General features: G+C 42.3%; 1 protein-coding gene across 7 annotated transcripts in view; it reads right to left on the bottom strand.

The window, feature by feature from the left end:
• DISP3 (dispatched RND transporter family member 3) overlaps positions 1-17,491 on the bottom strand; it is a 529,314-nt gene that overhangs the window by 492,428 nt on the left and 19,395 nt on the right. For 3 of the 7 annotated variants that reach the window (XM_085899158.1, XM_085899165.1, XM_085899159.1), the window contains exon 3: positions 16,330-16,426. The exons of the other annotated variants lie outside the window; for them this stretch is intronic. The gene's annotated coding sequence lies outside the window, so the exon portion shown is untranslated. The remainder of the gene's footprint in view (positions 1-16,329; positions 16,427-17,491) is intronic. 7 annotated transcript variants of the gene reach the window in all.

Genomic DNA, 17,491 nt, shown 5'->3' with positions numbered 1-17,491 from the left:
TGGGCCATGACAGGTGGCTCCAGTGATCGCATTGGGAAGGTCACCATGGATTACCCAACTCAAAACTACAGGGGGAGAAATTTGGAATTCAAGAGGCATACACCTTACCCGGTGAGGAGTTGCAACTGCAGATATCCCCATTGGGAGGTTCCCACAGGTCCGCCAATTTCTACCAGCGCACCCCGGCCAAGCCGGCCACCCCCCGCCCCCCACTCGCCAGGCCCCAGGAAACCAATAAGTGCCAAGCATACAAGGGCTGTGTCCGGCAGTGGTTGATGGAACCGAGCTCTCGCCTCAACAAAATTGTGTGCATGGGGGTACATGCCATTGTGAACAAAGGAGCAAACACCACAATCATCAGCCCTGTGATCCTGAATTTGAGTGCAAACAGTTGGGATCAGATCAAACATTTTCAAAACTATAGTTTGCAGTTGGCTTCTGGGGCAAGAGCCCCCATCATATGATATGGTTTTGTAACCCTCAAGTTGGGGCAGTTTAAATGGAGAATAGAGGTATGAGTGGCTGAGATGTGCGACCCATGTCAAATAGGGTTGGAGTTGTTGACTGCCGGCGGGTGGGTGATCAACCTGGGCCGGGGCATTCTCCAGGTGGGTTTTGAAGAGCTGCCATTAGGGGGCGTGAGCATGGATGAGAGAGCAGAGCTGGAGGCTCCCTATCCCGTGACCATCCTCCCCCCCCCCAAGACATCGAGGTAATAGGCCCGGTGCAATGGTGGGCTCACCTGATCTGGCAGGTACCCTGTGGCCTGGTCGAGCCTCACTCACGGGATTAGCCATCCAAGATTTGGTCATGGGCAGTGCCCTTGTGAGCACCAAGAGTCCCATTGTCACGGTAAGAATAATTAAACTTAGTGCAGAACCACATATGAGAAGTTGCAGCATGAAGGTTGCTGGCTGCACCCCAGCTGTAAACATTGCGGAGGTGAGAGACAAAACATCCAGCCAGTCCAACTCCAAAGGGAATCTCCAGAAACTCGCAGAAATTGGCCCGATCCGATTTGTGAGATGGTAAATCAGTGTAGCATAGATTTCGAGGTAGCCCAGTTGGATGCCTTACGCAAATTAATTGTCATTTGGACATCTCTTTGTCTTCCGAGGACATTGGACATCCGGGCCTGGTGAAACATCAGATCCACACCGGTGCGGCTCGGCTATTTTCTTCAGCCCACCCGATGGCTTCCCTGGAGTAAGAGGGGAGTCGTCAGACTCCCCTCTTGCTCCATCAAAATAATTCTGCATTAGCTGATGAGCAGGTGGAAAGATGCTTGAAGCAGGTGTCATTGAGTCCTCGGGAAGTCCTTGAATGTCACTGGTTGTGTTAGTTAAGAAGAAGGATGGGACCACGCATTTTTGCATGGACTCTCACCAGCTTCACAACATGAGACTCAAAGATTCCTGTCCCTTTCCGAGAATTGACGATACCCTCGATGCCATTGTGGGCTCAAATTGGTTCTCAACTTTGGATCTCAAGAGTGGATTTCTCAAGATTTGGATTGGCTCAATCTCAAGATTTGAAATCTCAAGATTTTGAAATCTCAATCTCAAGATTTTGAAATCTGAAATCTCAAGATTTGGATTGGCAGGTGGAGATGGATAAGCCAGAGAAGGAGAAAACGGCATTTTCCACAGGTAAGGGACCGTATCAGTTTACTGTGATGCCCATACTGGCTATACATACATATATACATACATACATACATATATATATATATATATCATCCAAACAACTCACTGACTGACTCATATTAATGTTAGATACCTTCCGGGTGACATAGAAGGCAGGAATTTCACACATAGTCATTTGGACATCTCTTTGTCACACACACACACACATACACACACACACACACACACACACACACACACACACACACACACACACACACACACACACACACACACAGCCTTCTTTTGGTACACACACATATATATATATATATATATATATATATATATATATATATATATATATATATATATATATATATATATATATATATATATATATATATATATATATATATATATATATATATATATACACATATACATATACATACACACATTTTATATGTGTTCATGTGTGCATGTATGTGTGTGGCCATGAAAGTTGCTGTTGTTGACTGCTGTATCCACATGTGGTTGAGTTTCAGGAGATGAACTGTGAGACCTCTTGGTAAGTGTTAGGCTAAATATCTCACCTTGTGAATTTTTCACATTCTTCACAAACATTCCAAATGACAAGCTCGTAACCACAATGGACACAGCAGTAGATAGAGCATTGCAGGAGGTAATAAAGTGCAAATCAAAGTCTATCAAAAAAGTGCAAACTGGTCTGTGAAGGAAAATCAATATTCATGTAGTTTTTCAAAAAATAAACTTCAAGAAAGTGTTCGATTTCTCTTGAACAACAGTTTCTCTACGTTTGGCAAAAAATACTCTGACAGACAGTGGGGATACCCATGGGTTCAGATCTGACCCCTTTCTTTGCAAGTTTGTTCCTGAACCTGTATGAGTCTGACTGGGTCCAAAACACGTGCAGCAATGAACTATCAACTGTGCAGAGTCTGAAAACATCTTGAGATTAATTGACCATTTACTTGCAATTAATGTTGTTCTTCTTTCGGCTGCTCCCGTTAGGGGTCGCCACAGCGGACCATCCGTTATGATCCGCATACTGATTTGGCACAGGTTTTACGCCGGATGCCCTTCCTGACGCAACCCTGGTCGCCTCTTATGACACAGGGATAAGGATTTGGTTTCGCCATGATTCCGAGCTGCCCAACACCCTCTCATAGCACGGACAGCGCAGAGCCCCCGTCCTCAAGCGACCCTCCAACCCAAGCTTCCAAGTAGCTGGATTACAGGCGCACGCCAGCACACCCAGTATTGACTGGCAATTAATGATGGGTTTGTATTTGATCCACTTCATGATGAGATATATCCAAAATAACTCGAATTAAAAAGGAAAATCAAACTCACACTTCAGTTTATTTTTTAGAATTACAAATCAATATCAATAATTTTGAGGTTTCCAATTTAAAAGAAGTTTAATATCGGATGTTGTGAAATTAACATCATTTGTAGAAATCCTTTAAATTGTATTACATTTGAGGAACATCCGATACTGTACAATTAATTAAACGTGTGTGTGTGTGTGTGTGTGTGTGTGTGTGTGTGTGTGTGTGTGTGTGTGTGTGTGTGTGTGTGTCGCATGTAGTGAGAGATGGAGGATGCATAAGAACAAAAAAGTAGGCCCATGATGCTACCTTGGAGTACTCCAGCCAACACTAGCAGAAGAATGGAAAGGATATTTTTGAGAGATACATATATGTAGCATGTGGATGAAGTCTGCGAGCCAGTAATTACATTGGCCTTTGATACCACAAGCCTTATGTTTGGTAAGAAGAGCATGGGACCAACCGTGATATGGAGACGGATTCCTCTTTAAGATTCAAGGTCTCCATCCTTGGTGAAAGAGAAGTGGCAGCATATCGAAAGTTCAGTGATCAAGATGGAATCTAAAATTATGATCAGAAAGATCATGGCATTCAAGAAGAGGACAGACAGACACGATGGCTGCCACAATCATGGATTCTATGAGTTTGCCTAAAACTGGAAATAAGCTTGGTTGATTGGATCTGTTCTTCCGCCATTCTTGTGTATGGAAGTAATGTTGGCTGTCTTCCAAGAAGAGGGAGGATTTTACAAGAATCACAAGGACATGAGCGAGACAATGAGCACACATATGTTACGTGAGACTTGAAACCCAAACCCCTGCATCATGAGCCAGGCGTTCAGTTGCGAATATTAACAGGTAAATCTTATTATTATTGTTATTATTATTTATGAACCATTAAATTTTTGTATAAATGCCACGCTTTCAGAGATGCATCGTTTGTCGAGTTGTAACAGGAGACACCGAGTTATAAGTAACAGCACACCCTGTTCGAGTTGAGTTGTCATGAGAGTTGTGAGGAGCAACAACTTCTGTACGGCTCTGCACCGTGGTGGCCCAAAATCCCTGCATGTTCAATTCGAGCATTGTGGGTCCTTGTCAAATGCACTCGCATTAGCATGAATCAGCAAACAATAAGCTAATATAATCGTGTTGGGCCGAGGATTGTCGTTACGCTCTTCTAACACGAGTGAGGCTTTGGGCTTAATGAATGAGAAGACAAGTGATATCTATGTTGCACAGCATGAATTCAGCATTAAGCTTGTACAAGTAGTGAAAGGCCAATGGGCTGGCAAATTTTATGAACCCTTTTTAACGATGGCTGATGTATAAATGATGGAACACATTCGACCACAAAACAAAATGTACATGCAACACTGATGGTAGTTTTGACAAAGCATTAATCGGTGAAACCGTCAACACAAAAGAAGTGTCTAAGTATGAATGTGATTGTGAAGGTATTACATGTATGTGTATATATATATATATATATATATATATATATATATATATATATATATATATATATATATATATATATATATATATATATATATATATATATATATATATATATATATATATATATATATATATACATATCAGACAGGCAGATGGACAGACAAGTGGAAGGATAGTTATATTTTGGTGATATGTTTCCTCATGCAAGTCATGTTGTGACAGGATGCTTTATGGAGCGTAACAATGCAGAACAAGGCATACAGCTCACAATATCCCAGACATTGTCCTTCAACATGAATAAGAAGCCTTCGACTGAATCTGTATTTGATGCCACCACACTTTAGCGAAGTAACTAGGACAGCAAAATGCTGCTGCAACAAAACAAGGTTCCATCCAAAGCCAAAATGGACAATCCACTTTTATGCTCTAAACACAGCGAGTTGATATAAATCTGGAGGTGATGCTTTTCTGTTGGACTATGTCCATTGGAGACCGGGGGAGTGCTGGTCACACTCCACATGTTTCGATTTACCCGCCGATCACATCACGTGGATTCTGGTTGAATGGTTTGCATTTGCGGGAAGAATCGTCTGGGTGCAGATGGACGGTTGTTCTTTGCAGATTATGCAGTTTTACCATGTGAGACATCTGCGGCGATGCTCACCATAACAGTCAGGAGGTGCGTTTGATATCTAAACGATGAATGTGGTCATCGGTGATTCTCATACAGGTGATTCTCATCCCACTTACAGGGGAATTCGCGCATTACGTTCATCCAAGCCCATCCCTCGGAGCACTACAGTTCGAGCAGAGAGTGGTAGGCTCTTGACAGAGGAGTCTGAAGTGAAGGCCCGCTGGGCTGGTTACTTTGAGCGGTTGTACCAGGCTGATCCCCCAACTGTCGAGTTGGACGTCAAGGGTGTTACAATCCCTGTTGCTGACCCTCGAATCAACTGTGGTCCACCTACGCTTGTGGAAACAAGGGCTGCGGTGAACCAGTTGAAACGGGGCAAAGCTCCAGGGATCTGTGGCATCCATGCCGAACTTCTCAAGGCTGGTGGAAATGCTGCACTCGTGTCGTTGCATGCAGTTTTGTGCTCTGCCTGGAACACAGGCATCATCCCAACTGACTGGAAGAGGGGCCTTGTTGTCCCTCTCTGGAAAGGGAAGGGTGATCGCCAAGACTGCAACAACTACCGAGGGGTGACGCTGCTCTCAGTGCCGGGCAAGGTCTTTGCTCGGATAATTCTCGATATGGTTCGCCACCATCTGCTTGAGCACCAGCGTCCAGAGCAGTCAGGCTTTACACCAAAGAGGTCAACGATTGACCGTATCCTTGCACTTCGTGTCCTCACCGAACGCAGACGAGAGTTTCGGCAGGGGCTGCTTGCAGCCTATGTTGATTTCTGTAAAGCGTTCGATTCAGTGAATCGGGATGTCCTCTGGAGGATTCTTGGTCTTCGTGGGGTGCCACCAAAACTGATCGATCTGATGTCTGAACTCTACTCTGGTACTGAGAGTGCTGTGAAGTGTGGTGGTACCATCTCTGACTTATTTCCAGTTGTTACTGGAGTTCGTCAGGGATGTGTACTTGCCCCCACACTTTTCAGCACTTGTATGGACTGGATTCTAGGGAGGATGTCGGAGAGATCAAGTTGCGGTGCGTCATTTGGGAATGTCAAGATCTCGGACCTTGACTTTGCAGATGATGCAGTCATCTTTGCGGAGACTTTAGACATCCTCTTGGGGGCCCTCGAGTTGCTGAATGAGGAGTCGGAGCCGTTGGGATTACGGGTTTCTTGGGTCAAAACTAAGATCCAGGCTTTCGGTGACATCTTGGATGCTGCTGTCCTGTCTGTGTCTGTTTGTGGTGAGGATGTTGAGGTCGTGGAGAGATTCACTTACCTTGGCAGTGATATTCATGTCTCTGCTGGCTGCGAGTCAGAGGTCAATAGACGTCTGGGTCGGGCCTGGGGAGTCATGGATTCACTGGATCATAGGGTGTGGCGCTGCTGGTACCTGTGCGGGAGGACGAAAGTCCGAGTCTTCAGGTCCTTGGTACTTGCAGTCTTGCTCTATGGGTGCGAGACTTGGACTCTGACCAAGGATCTGAGACGGAGACTTAATTCCTTTGGTACCAGGTCTCTTCGGAGAATCCTTGGCTATCGCTGGTCGGATTTTGTGTCCAACGAGTGGTTGCTGAGAGAGACTCGGATGAGATTTGTTACCTGCATAGTCCGTGAGCATCAGTTGCAGCTGTATGGACATGTGGCTCGTTTTCCTGACTCTGATCCTGCTCACCTGATTCTCTCAGCGAGGGAGTCTCATGAGTGGAGGAGGCCAGTGGGTCGACCACGTGCCTCATGGTTGCAACAGGTTGACCATCATCTCAAGGAGATGGGGATGGGCCTGGCATCTGCCTGGGGGATGGCCAGATGGAGGCCCCTGGAGTACCGGCGAAAAGTGGACGCAGCGACGTGCTGTTCTGGCACATGCTCCCATACCTGACCTGACCTGACCTGAATGTGGTCATCATTGATTTTCTGTGACGTGTGACGGTTTCCCCAAGAACGCGCTCAACTCCTGCAACCATTTCTGGTGTGTTGGTTGTGTGAGGCTGACCCAAGCGAGCAGCATCTGCCACACTGGACGCTCCACTTTTAAACATCCTGTCCCAGTCGTAGACCTGCTGCAGCGATAAACATGCGTCACCATATTGCATCTTCATTCTGCGATGGATTTCACTTGGATTCACACCCTCACTTCCCAAGAAACGGATGACAGAACTTTGCTCCTCCGTGGTGCTTGCTTGTAAGAGAGCCGCCATCTTGGAACTGCTGTACTGACGTCATACGCTCAATGTTGCCAGATGTAAAACAGGCAAAACAAGACTCTTACCCATAGATATAAAATATGTCATCTACAACTACACACATTACATTCTCGAATTTATATCAGCATTTTTTTGGTTACTTATTGACTGGCTCTCGTATATCACGAAAGGGACACACCAACCCTAGATGTGACATGATACTGATATCATGCCAATAAATTGTGTGGACACATCACCGCCAAACCAGTATGGCATCCATGTGTCACTCAGGTATTTGAAGACTGAGATGTATGCCTTTATCGTCACAAATAAATGAAAGTAGAGCTGCCGATCCAGGTTTCGCCCGTATTATAGGCTCAGCAGGATGACACACAGCCAAATCATTCATTTGTGACCATAATAAGCTGGCTAATTAATCCTCAACAGACATTCCCAAATTGTAATGGTGATTACCACAGTTCAAATTCACCCCGTGACCAGGTATATTCAATTATAAAAGCAATGGTTATGAGGGAGGAAATACAAGGAAGCAATGCAGTGATCAAACAACAAAAAAAACATTTTTTCCAGAATCCAACTACTGTGCATACGCACCCACAAAACCAACAATAAACAGAGATCATTAACTACACATGTCCTTGGCGGGCCAAATCATTCCACGGTAGAGAGACAGAGGTAATCAGAAGATAGAAATACCAGGTACTCTCCAGCATAACAGCATAAAAAGAACAAAGCACAGTCCAGGCTGCTCTGGCTGAACAGGCTGCTGCATCCTGTATGCTCTGGGCTTGGGAGGAGAGTAAAAGATATGGCTCTGATATGGCTGTGTCAGGAGAGAGAGCAAAGCACACAGCTTTCCCTCAAGCGGCAATTGGGCATCTCCTAGCTTCCGCCTGTCATGTCCGCCTCCGTTGAGTCCGGCCTCGACATCACACATGACATGCCATGCCCCACCCTTCTTACTCATCATTGATCGAAGGGTCTGGACTGGGGGTAAGGCAATCATTTCAAGGCCTCTCTCACTTCTGGTGCTTTATCATTTCAAGGTTGTGCTGCTGCGGGTCAGCCGGGATGGTGGGGGCAGATTTTCCCACCCGGAGTAGCACTTCAAGACCATGTCTGGCCGTGTTCCCATGTAAATGAATAATATTAGAGCCATGTCTGTCCCATGTTCCCATGTGAATGAATAATGTTAGATAGAGCTGTGTCTGTCCAATATTCCCTTGTGAATGAATAAGATTAGATAGATAAGATCAAAAGTGATTCCGAACGGGGGGGGGGGGGGGGTTACTTTATATTTGCTACCTTAGTTTTGTTGTGTGTGTGTGTGTGTGTGTGTGCGTGCGTGCGTGCGTGCGTGTGTGTGTGTGTGTGTGTGCGTGCGTGTGTGTGCATGTCCCCCTCTCGTCGACTCTCTCCCTGAATGTGATCATTTGAGGTACAGGACTTCGCCATTACACAAGAGTGAATTGGCTTTAAAAATCTGGTAACGGGCGAGAGGGAAATGCACATTTAAAGCACTCTTAAAAGATGAAAGCGCGATTGAGAAACACATTTACTGGATTACCATATTGAAATATTAAATTGACACTTCTCATCCATGTCAACCTCTGCCACAGTTACATCAGAACGAGCTGATTTCGTGACACGGTCACGGATGCTTAACCCCAATATAGGGGAGTTAGGCCTAAGTCACATTTGCCACGGCGGCCGTGGGGTCTACAACGTCTTCGGCCATGAGCAATTATAGGGTAGGCCACAGTATTTCCACGGTCACACAATGCAGCAGTCACATATGTTTTTATTTTTCAGAGAGCCGCACGGCGTATTTATAAATTGTGGAGACCGAAAACGTGGGGGTGCCGTACGGTCTTTGATTTGATGTCGCACGGTGACCTTAGGGCGTTCTTGCGGCGGCCATAGAATTTTCAAGGCAGACGCAAGGTGCCCGCAAGGCGACCTTAGAGGGACCGCAGGGGGGCCTTAAGGTGAACGTGCGGCCAGACGGACGGTAACGAGTGGGTTTTTTTTGTTTTTTTTACCAGTTCTTTTGTTACAGCTTGTCGAATTGCTACGGCGAATGTAGAATTGAAAAAAGTTATAACTCCGTGTTATAATTCCACAGCGACTCCTACAGCCTGTAAAATATAGCCAAACGGCGTAGGGCCACCCTGAGGCCACCGCAGAAACTCTGCGGCCGCCATACGTTTCTGTCAATTCAGAGGGCGTACGGCCGCCGTATCCTCACCGTAGAGCAAATGTGATTTTGGCCTTAAAAAGTTACGTAATGCTATTTTTTTGGGGGGGGAGGCATGTACAGCCTTGATAAAACTTTACGAATAATTTTTATTCAACATATGGTCAGATTTTTCGGTAGCTGTCTGAACAATGGGTGCACATTTCAAAAATCGACCCACAACAAGAACAACAAGAGCGTAGAGCTCTTATTGACCTGCCACATGTCACAGAGAAAAATCAGAAATTACCGACATGAAACTGAAATTTCGAAGCAATATCGAAAGTACAAGCGATATCGAAGATTACCTGTCTCAAGACGTCAGGCGTAAGAAAGAGCAAGACATGCCTGGTACTGAATGTTCTGAACCTAGAAACTGGTAGTGCCTGAATGAATTTTTTTTCATCATCTTACAAAAAATTTGATTGAGAGAAATCTTCATTATTGCCTTTGCCTTCCCCCATGCAGTTGTTAATATTTCTGCGAAAAGACAAAATATTTCTGATGGCGCATGGGAATGCAAAATGGATAAACGAGCGGGTGGAAGATGCGGCATGGAAGCCACTGATTCCAATGACGATAGCACAATGTGTCGAAAATTTCAAAACTTCTGCTAACTCAAGTGACACGGCTTCAAATGAAATACTACTCTCTCGACAATTCCTTCGGGGGATATCAAAAATTGACTTTTGTTATGATGAATAGGCTTTGGTAAGCTGTCAGTTTAAATTATTTCAAAATAATTGCTTTGAACTTTGTACACACAATTGTGCAAGGTTTTAATTGTTTACTTGCTTATGGAACCTCAAAACATTTAATGTTAGCTCCAAATTTTCATTTTCACATTTCAAAGGATAAAATTTTGTTTTTATGTTTTAAATCAAGCAATTCAAACGATTTATTAAAAAAAAAAAATCAAAAGATATTTGTTTTTCATTTACAGATAATTACTTAACTCAAGTGAATGATAGATAAATGAATGCACAACAAACGATTTTCCAGCAAACACAAACAACACAAGCAGTGGACCCAAAACAATCAATACAGAGATTGTGGTATACACATGCATGTGTACACGCACACACCCACGGACGGACGCAGTTTGTGGAAATGTCTTCCAAGAAGGTACATTCAACATTTGCGATAGTGCTGACAAGTTCAAAACCATTTAAAGAATACACCAAATAGCAGTTGCACTAACTCTGGAGTGAATGACAGCAGTATAATTGAACGGCATCGATTCCAAACGACAATTCACAATACTTGGTGCTGTGAGTTTGCTGTGAGTCTCAGCTCAAGTCCAAGCTGCTCCACAAACAATCATTGTAGTCCCCTCCACCCCTTCCCCACAAGGAGAAGAAAAAAAATTGCTCCTGTATCAAAAGAAAGCGGTGCAGTTTGTTTTTAGGCTTTTCCTATGTCGTATTAAAAATGCCAAGCAAAACCCTTCGGAATTATCCTTCAGAACCTTTTAGTAATAATAATACCATGCCTTTCATGCTGTGAAGGCACATACAGCTGCCAGGGCAGTTTCATTGGCAAGGAGTACAGTCCTGCACAGGTCACCGCTCCAATGCAGGTTAACCTGAATGGTTATTACCCAAGTACACTGGTACTCATTTCACCAACCTCAGAAAGATGACAGGCTGAATCAACCCCAGATGGTGTTAATTCAACAGTCAACAGAGGCTTCAACTCAGGACCCTTAGGTCCCAAGCCAGCCACCCAAACCACAAAGCAAACACCAGACTTACAGAATTACCCTTTAGAACCATTTAGCATTACCCTTATGAACCCTCCAGAATTATGCTTCAGAACCCATTAGAATTACCCTTTAAAACCGTTTAGAATTACGCTTTTGAACCATTTCGAACTCTTTGGGATTCATTCGAACTATGCTTTTGAACCCTTTAGAATTACCATCAGAATTACCCTTTAGGATTCATTATAATTATCGTTTTGAAACGTTTAGAATCGCCCTTTAGAACCCTTTAGGATTCATTAGGATTATCCTTTTGAACCCTTTAGAATTACTCTTTAAGATTCATTAGAACTACCCTTTAGGACACACGAGATGTAACCTTTAGGATCCATTAGAACTACCCTTTAGTACCCGTTACAATGATCCTTCAGAACACTTTAGAACTCCTTAGCATTGCCCTTTAGAACCCTCCAGAATTACCCTTCAGAACCGTTTAGAATTACCTTTAGAATTACCCTTTAGGATTACCCTTTAGAATTAACCATTATAATCCTTCAGAAATACCCTTTAAAACCAATACGAACTCTTTACAATTACCCTTGAGAAACCATTGGAATTACCCTTTCGAATTACCCTTTGGAACGCTTTAGAATTACCCTTTAGAACCCTTCAGAATCACCATCAGAATTACCTTTTCGGATTCACTATAATTATCGTTTTGAAACCTTTAGAATCACCCTTTAGAACCCTTCAGGATTCATTGGAATTATCCTTTTAAACCCTTTAGAACAGTTTAGAATTACCGTTTAGAATTCATGAGATGCCCTTTAGAATTACCCTTTATAACCCTTCAGAAATACCCTTTAAAACCCATTAGAACCCTTTAGAATTACCCATGAGAATTACCCTTTATACCCCTTTAGAACTACCCATTAGAATTACCTTTGAGAGACCATTGGAATTACCCTTTAGAATCCATTAGAATTAACCTTTAGAACTCATTGCAATTACCTTTGAGAGACCATTGGAATTACCTTTTCGGAATCATTAGAATTAATCTTTAGAACCCATCAGAATAACCCTTTAGAACCCATTAGAATTACCCTTCAGAACCATTTAGAATTACCTTTAGAATTACCCGTTAGAACCGTTTAGAATTACCCTTTAGAATTCATGAGAACCCTTTTTAATTAACCATTAAAATTACCCTTTATAACCCATTAGAATTACCTTTGAGAGACCATTGGAATTACCCTTTAGAACCCTTCAGAACCATTTAGAATTACCCATTAGAACCGTTTAGAATTACCCTTTAGAATTCATGAGAATCCTTTTTAATTAACCATTAGGATTACCCTTTATAACCCATTAGAATTACCTTTGAGAGACCATTGGAATTACCCTTTAGAACCCTTCAGAACCATTTAGAATTACCTTTAGAATTACCCTTAGAATTACCTGTTAGAACCGTTTAGAATTACCCTTTAGAATTCACAAGAACCCTTTTGAATTAACCATCAGAATTACCTTTGAGAGACCATTAGAATTACCCTTTAGAACCCATTAGAATTACCCTTTAGAACCCATCAGAAATACCCTTTAGAACCCATCAGAAATACCCTTTAGAACCCATCAGATATACCCTTTAGAACCATTCAGAACCATTTAGAATTACCCGTTAGAACCGTTTAGAATTACCTTTAGAATTACCCTTTAGAATTTATGAAAACCATTTTGAATTACCCATTAGAATTACCCTTTAGAACCCATCACAAATACCCTTTAGAACCATTCAGAATCATTTAGAATTACCCATTAGAACCGTTTAGAATTACCCTTTAGAACCCTTCAGAACCATTTAGAATTACCTTTAAAATTACCCGTTAGAACCGTTTAGAATTCATGAGAACCCTTTTTAATTAACCATTAGAATTACCTTTGAGAGACACTTAGAATTACCCTTTAGAACGCATTAGAATTACCCTTTAGAACACATCAGAAATACCCTTTAGAACCATTCAGAACCATTTAGAATTACCTTTAGAATTCATGAGAACCATTTTGAATTACCCATTAGAATTACCCTTTAGAACCCATTATAATTACCCTTTAGAACCCATTAGAATTACCCTTTAGAACCCATTAGAATTACCCTTCTAGAACCCATCAGAAATACCCTTTAGAGCCATTCAGAATCATTTAGAATTACCCGTTAGAACCCTTCAGAACCATTTAGAATTACCTTTAAAATTACCCGTTAGAACCGTTTCGAATTACCCTTTAGAATTCATGAGAACCCTTTTGAATTAACCATTAGGATTACCTTTGAGAGACCATTGGAATTACCCTTTAGAACCCATTACAAATACCCTTTAGAACCTTTCAGAACCATTTAGAATTACCTTTAGAATTACCCTATAGAACCCTTCAGAATTTATAATTACCTTTAGAATTACCTGTTAGAACCGTTTAGAATTACCCTTTAGAATTCATGAGAACCCTTTTGAATTAACCATTAGAATTACCCATTATAACCCATTAGAATTACCTTTGAGAGACCATTAGAATTACGATTTAGAACCCATTAGAATTACCCTTTAGAACCCATCAGAAATACCCTTTAGAACCATTCAGAACCATTTAGAATTACCCGTTAGAACCGTTTAGAATTACCTTTAGAATTACCCTTTAGGATTACCCTTTAGAATTCATGAGAACCATTTTGAATTACCCATTAGAATTACCCTTTAGAACCGATTAGAATTACCCTTTAGAACCCATTAGAAATACCCTTTAGAACCATTCAGAACCATTTAGAATTATCCGTTATAACCGTTTAGAATTACCTTTAGAATTACCCTTTAGGATTACCTTTTAGAATTCATCAGAACCCTTTTGAATTACCCATTAGAACCGTTTAGAATTACCTTTAGAATTACCCTTTAGGATTACCCTTTAGAATTCATGAGAACCATTTTGAATTACCCATTAGAATTACCCTTTAGAACCCATTAGAATTACCCTTTAGAACCCATTATAATTACCTTTGAGAGACCATTAGAATTACCCTTTAGAACCCTTTAGAATCCATTAGAATTACCCTTTAGAACCATTTCGAAACCATTGGAATTACCCTTTAGAACCCATTAGAATTACCCTTTTTGAACCCTTCAGAACCCATTAGAATTAATCTTTGGAACCCTTTAGAATTTCCCTTTGGAACCCTCGAGAACCACTTCGAATTAAACATGTTTTTTAGGGAAGGTTCTTCTTTATTATTAACGGATGGATGGAAGGATGGACACAGCCAAATATTGAAGTGGCTTCACTGCTTAAAAAATGGGACCACAGGTCCTGAAGCACACCTGGATCAGGAGCAATAGTCAATGATGTCATAAAATATCGAAATTTTGTTTGTGCGCAGAATCTGGTCATATGATTGGTTGAATGGAAGCCCTCTTGATGCTGATTACAGGTCATGTTTTTACAGGTTGCAGGTCATGTTTTTGCCTGAGGGCATGGCTGTGCTGCTGAGGCAATGGCACCTGTAGGTTTTGGCAGGAATTTTCAGTATTTTAGGCCCGATTTCAACCCGTAAATGAGCACACATTTTGATGCGGGAATGGCGGTACACCACTTTGTTTCATTCGTTGGGTACACCTTCGTTAGGCATCAGATATGAATGAAGCTCGTGGACAAGTTTCATGAAAATCATGTGTTGAGTTCAACTGATAATGACCGACGTGTTGACTGCCTCACTCACTCACCCACAGACATTGCTCGATCGCATAAGCTCACCTGACCAAAGTCCAGGTGAGCTAAAAAAAAAAAAAGAAAAAAAAAAAAGAGGAACAAAACAGTGGATGTGCGCAGTGAGCCTGGATTTTGGAAATTTAATCAGCAGGGGTTACTGAGAAAACTAGTGTGGCCCGGAGGAGGTGAGAGGGGTCGGAAAGTTTACAGAGCAGAAGAAACCAGACTGAAGGAAAGCTGGTTGTAAAAAAACAAAACACAGAATTGCTCCAGTGTCTCACCTTCTTATCTTCCGACTGAAAGTAAGCAAATCCATCACATAATGCAATGTGTGGTTTTGATTTTATTTATTCCCAAACTTCCAGAATATGCACTCCAGGAGTTAGGATAAAACGTACAACCGTGGGAGTATAAAAGTGAGCTCTCCCACTATTTGTCAGACATAAACAATGATGAGTGAAATGTATAGCTGTGTGCTATCCTGCACACAGGCTATCTTTAATGTCTTTGCCATCATTGGCAGATAACGAGCAGAAATTGTTGGCAAGATTTTGACTCCACTGGAGGAATAAAGTTATACAACTGTCTGAAAAGTATCACGTGAAACTCACTCCAAACAAAACAGAAGTAGTAAAAAGAACAGTCGAAGAAAAAGTTAACGTTCCTTTGCAAGAAAAACTCAAAGTTCCTTCTCAAGGTTGAGGGAATGGTGGAATACCACTTTGTTTCATTCGTTGGGTACGTTCATATCCTTGGCAGTGGTCCCCACTCTCCCCGTTTGATTTATCAAAACTAGCATTCCCTCTGCCCCACCCCATTTTCATTTTTAAACGATGAACACCTGTAGAGTTCCCTGAAGAGCATCTGGTTGAAAGGTGATGACAGAAAAAAAATCCTATCAAAGTGAAGCAGATCGAGATCGAGGAGTGCTCAAAAACCAGAAACAAATTGCCAAGTACAAACATTATGTTTGGAAAGGCAAGTGGTCAAACCAAAATTAGACTCTCCAAAGAACATTTTCCTTCCAGGAGCGAGAATGAAAACAAAAGGCTCGTGCCGAGAAAATGAAGTGGATACAGTATTAGTCTTCAGCGTAGGATCATCAGTCGGACAAAAAGAAAGTTCAAATCAATCAACCGACCAACGAAACTATATGTTGGCTCAATCACGCAAGACCATGCAAAGAAATGGTCACACACAAAGAAAGAGAGAGAGAGAGCAATAATGAGGAGGCGGTGCGGAGAGGACGGGAGGCCTATTGCTTGATGCAAGGCATTGCATTACCAAAATCGCTAAACATGTGCCGAGGCAGGCAGGCAGATGGAACAAGCCTATTTACACCCATTTCAATTTACATGCACTTACCATTGCTTTTGGGAGATGGAGTGAGTTGGAGGGCTTTTGAAATGCAGCCAGAACTGCACTGCCTGTTCGGTATCGTCAGGTGAGCCTGTTGCAATGCCTATAGAGAGCGAAGTGGAGGGAGAAGCGAGTCAGAAACTCAATTTGAATCTGCGATACTCAGAATTTCAATTCCGAGTTCCGTTTTCTCAGCATTGTAAAAGCAAAAGCTCGGGTTATCACCATTGAAACCAAGCAAGAATGCCTAAACAAGGAAAATGATCACAATCCGAGTAATTTTGTGGCATAAAATGCTAAGTGCATTGTGTGGAATATTTGGTCGCTTTATGGAGGTGCACTCCAACCAGCTTCACTGCATTCCAAATAGCTTCAGTGGCGTAATGGTTAGCGTCCGCTATGAGTCTGGGATGTTGGTGGTTCAAACTCCGGCCGAGTCATACCAAAAACTAAATATACCACCAGAGATGGGGAATCCCCCGCCATTGAATGAAAAAGGTCATACATATTCCAGATAATGAGGGAGGTGAATTGGAAACAAGACACCATTTGGTCATCATCTCGAAAAAGTTCCGCAGGGGTGAGGAACGTAATAACCAAAAACAATTGAAATCAGATAAGCGGTTTTCCATTTATTACAAAAAACATTTTTTTCAAAATGGCCGCCCCAGCCTGCCATCTTGGATCCGGCCACACCCAAATTCAATAGGGTTCTTCCTTTTCAGGTGGTACATGTGTGACCCAAATTTCAAATCGACATGGCGAACAGTTTATGAGTTATCGCACTCTCAGCTATAAATGTTGATGCCCGGACGGACGGACAGCCAGACGGACGACCCGGGTGACAAACAATATCCCCCTTCCGCCATGTGGCGGGGGATAAAAATGGTAATGCTGCTTCCTTGCTTAACATTCAGAACTTAAAAAGATACAGTATGCACAAACAATGCTGGGTAGGCAATTGCATACCACCGAGTATAACTCTTGCCAAGAAATTGCTTCGACAGCACGAATGCTCTGTAAAAAAAGCAGAATCAAACTAGAAGGGCACTCGGTGGAGTGTATCCCTCCGCACATAATGTCTGATCCATGACAACATATCGGGCCCAATACATTTTTGAAATATCAGGCGACAGCACCATATCATTTTGGGCCCTATCTCTCAATG

This window comes from Eptatretus burgeri, chromosome 10 (genome assembly GCF_056783735.1).
Source record: "Eptatretus burgeri isolate ZD-2024b chromosome 10, Ebu_testis_v1, whole genome shotgun sequence".
In the NCBI taxonomy this organism is placed as follows: Eukaryota; Metazoa; Chordata; class Myxini; order Myxiniformes; family Myxinidae; genus Eptatretus; species Eptatretus burgeri.
Note: the sequence above shows the minus strand (reverse complement) of the source record. Positions and strands in the feature narration are given on the sequence as shown.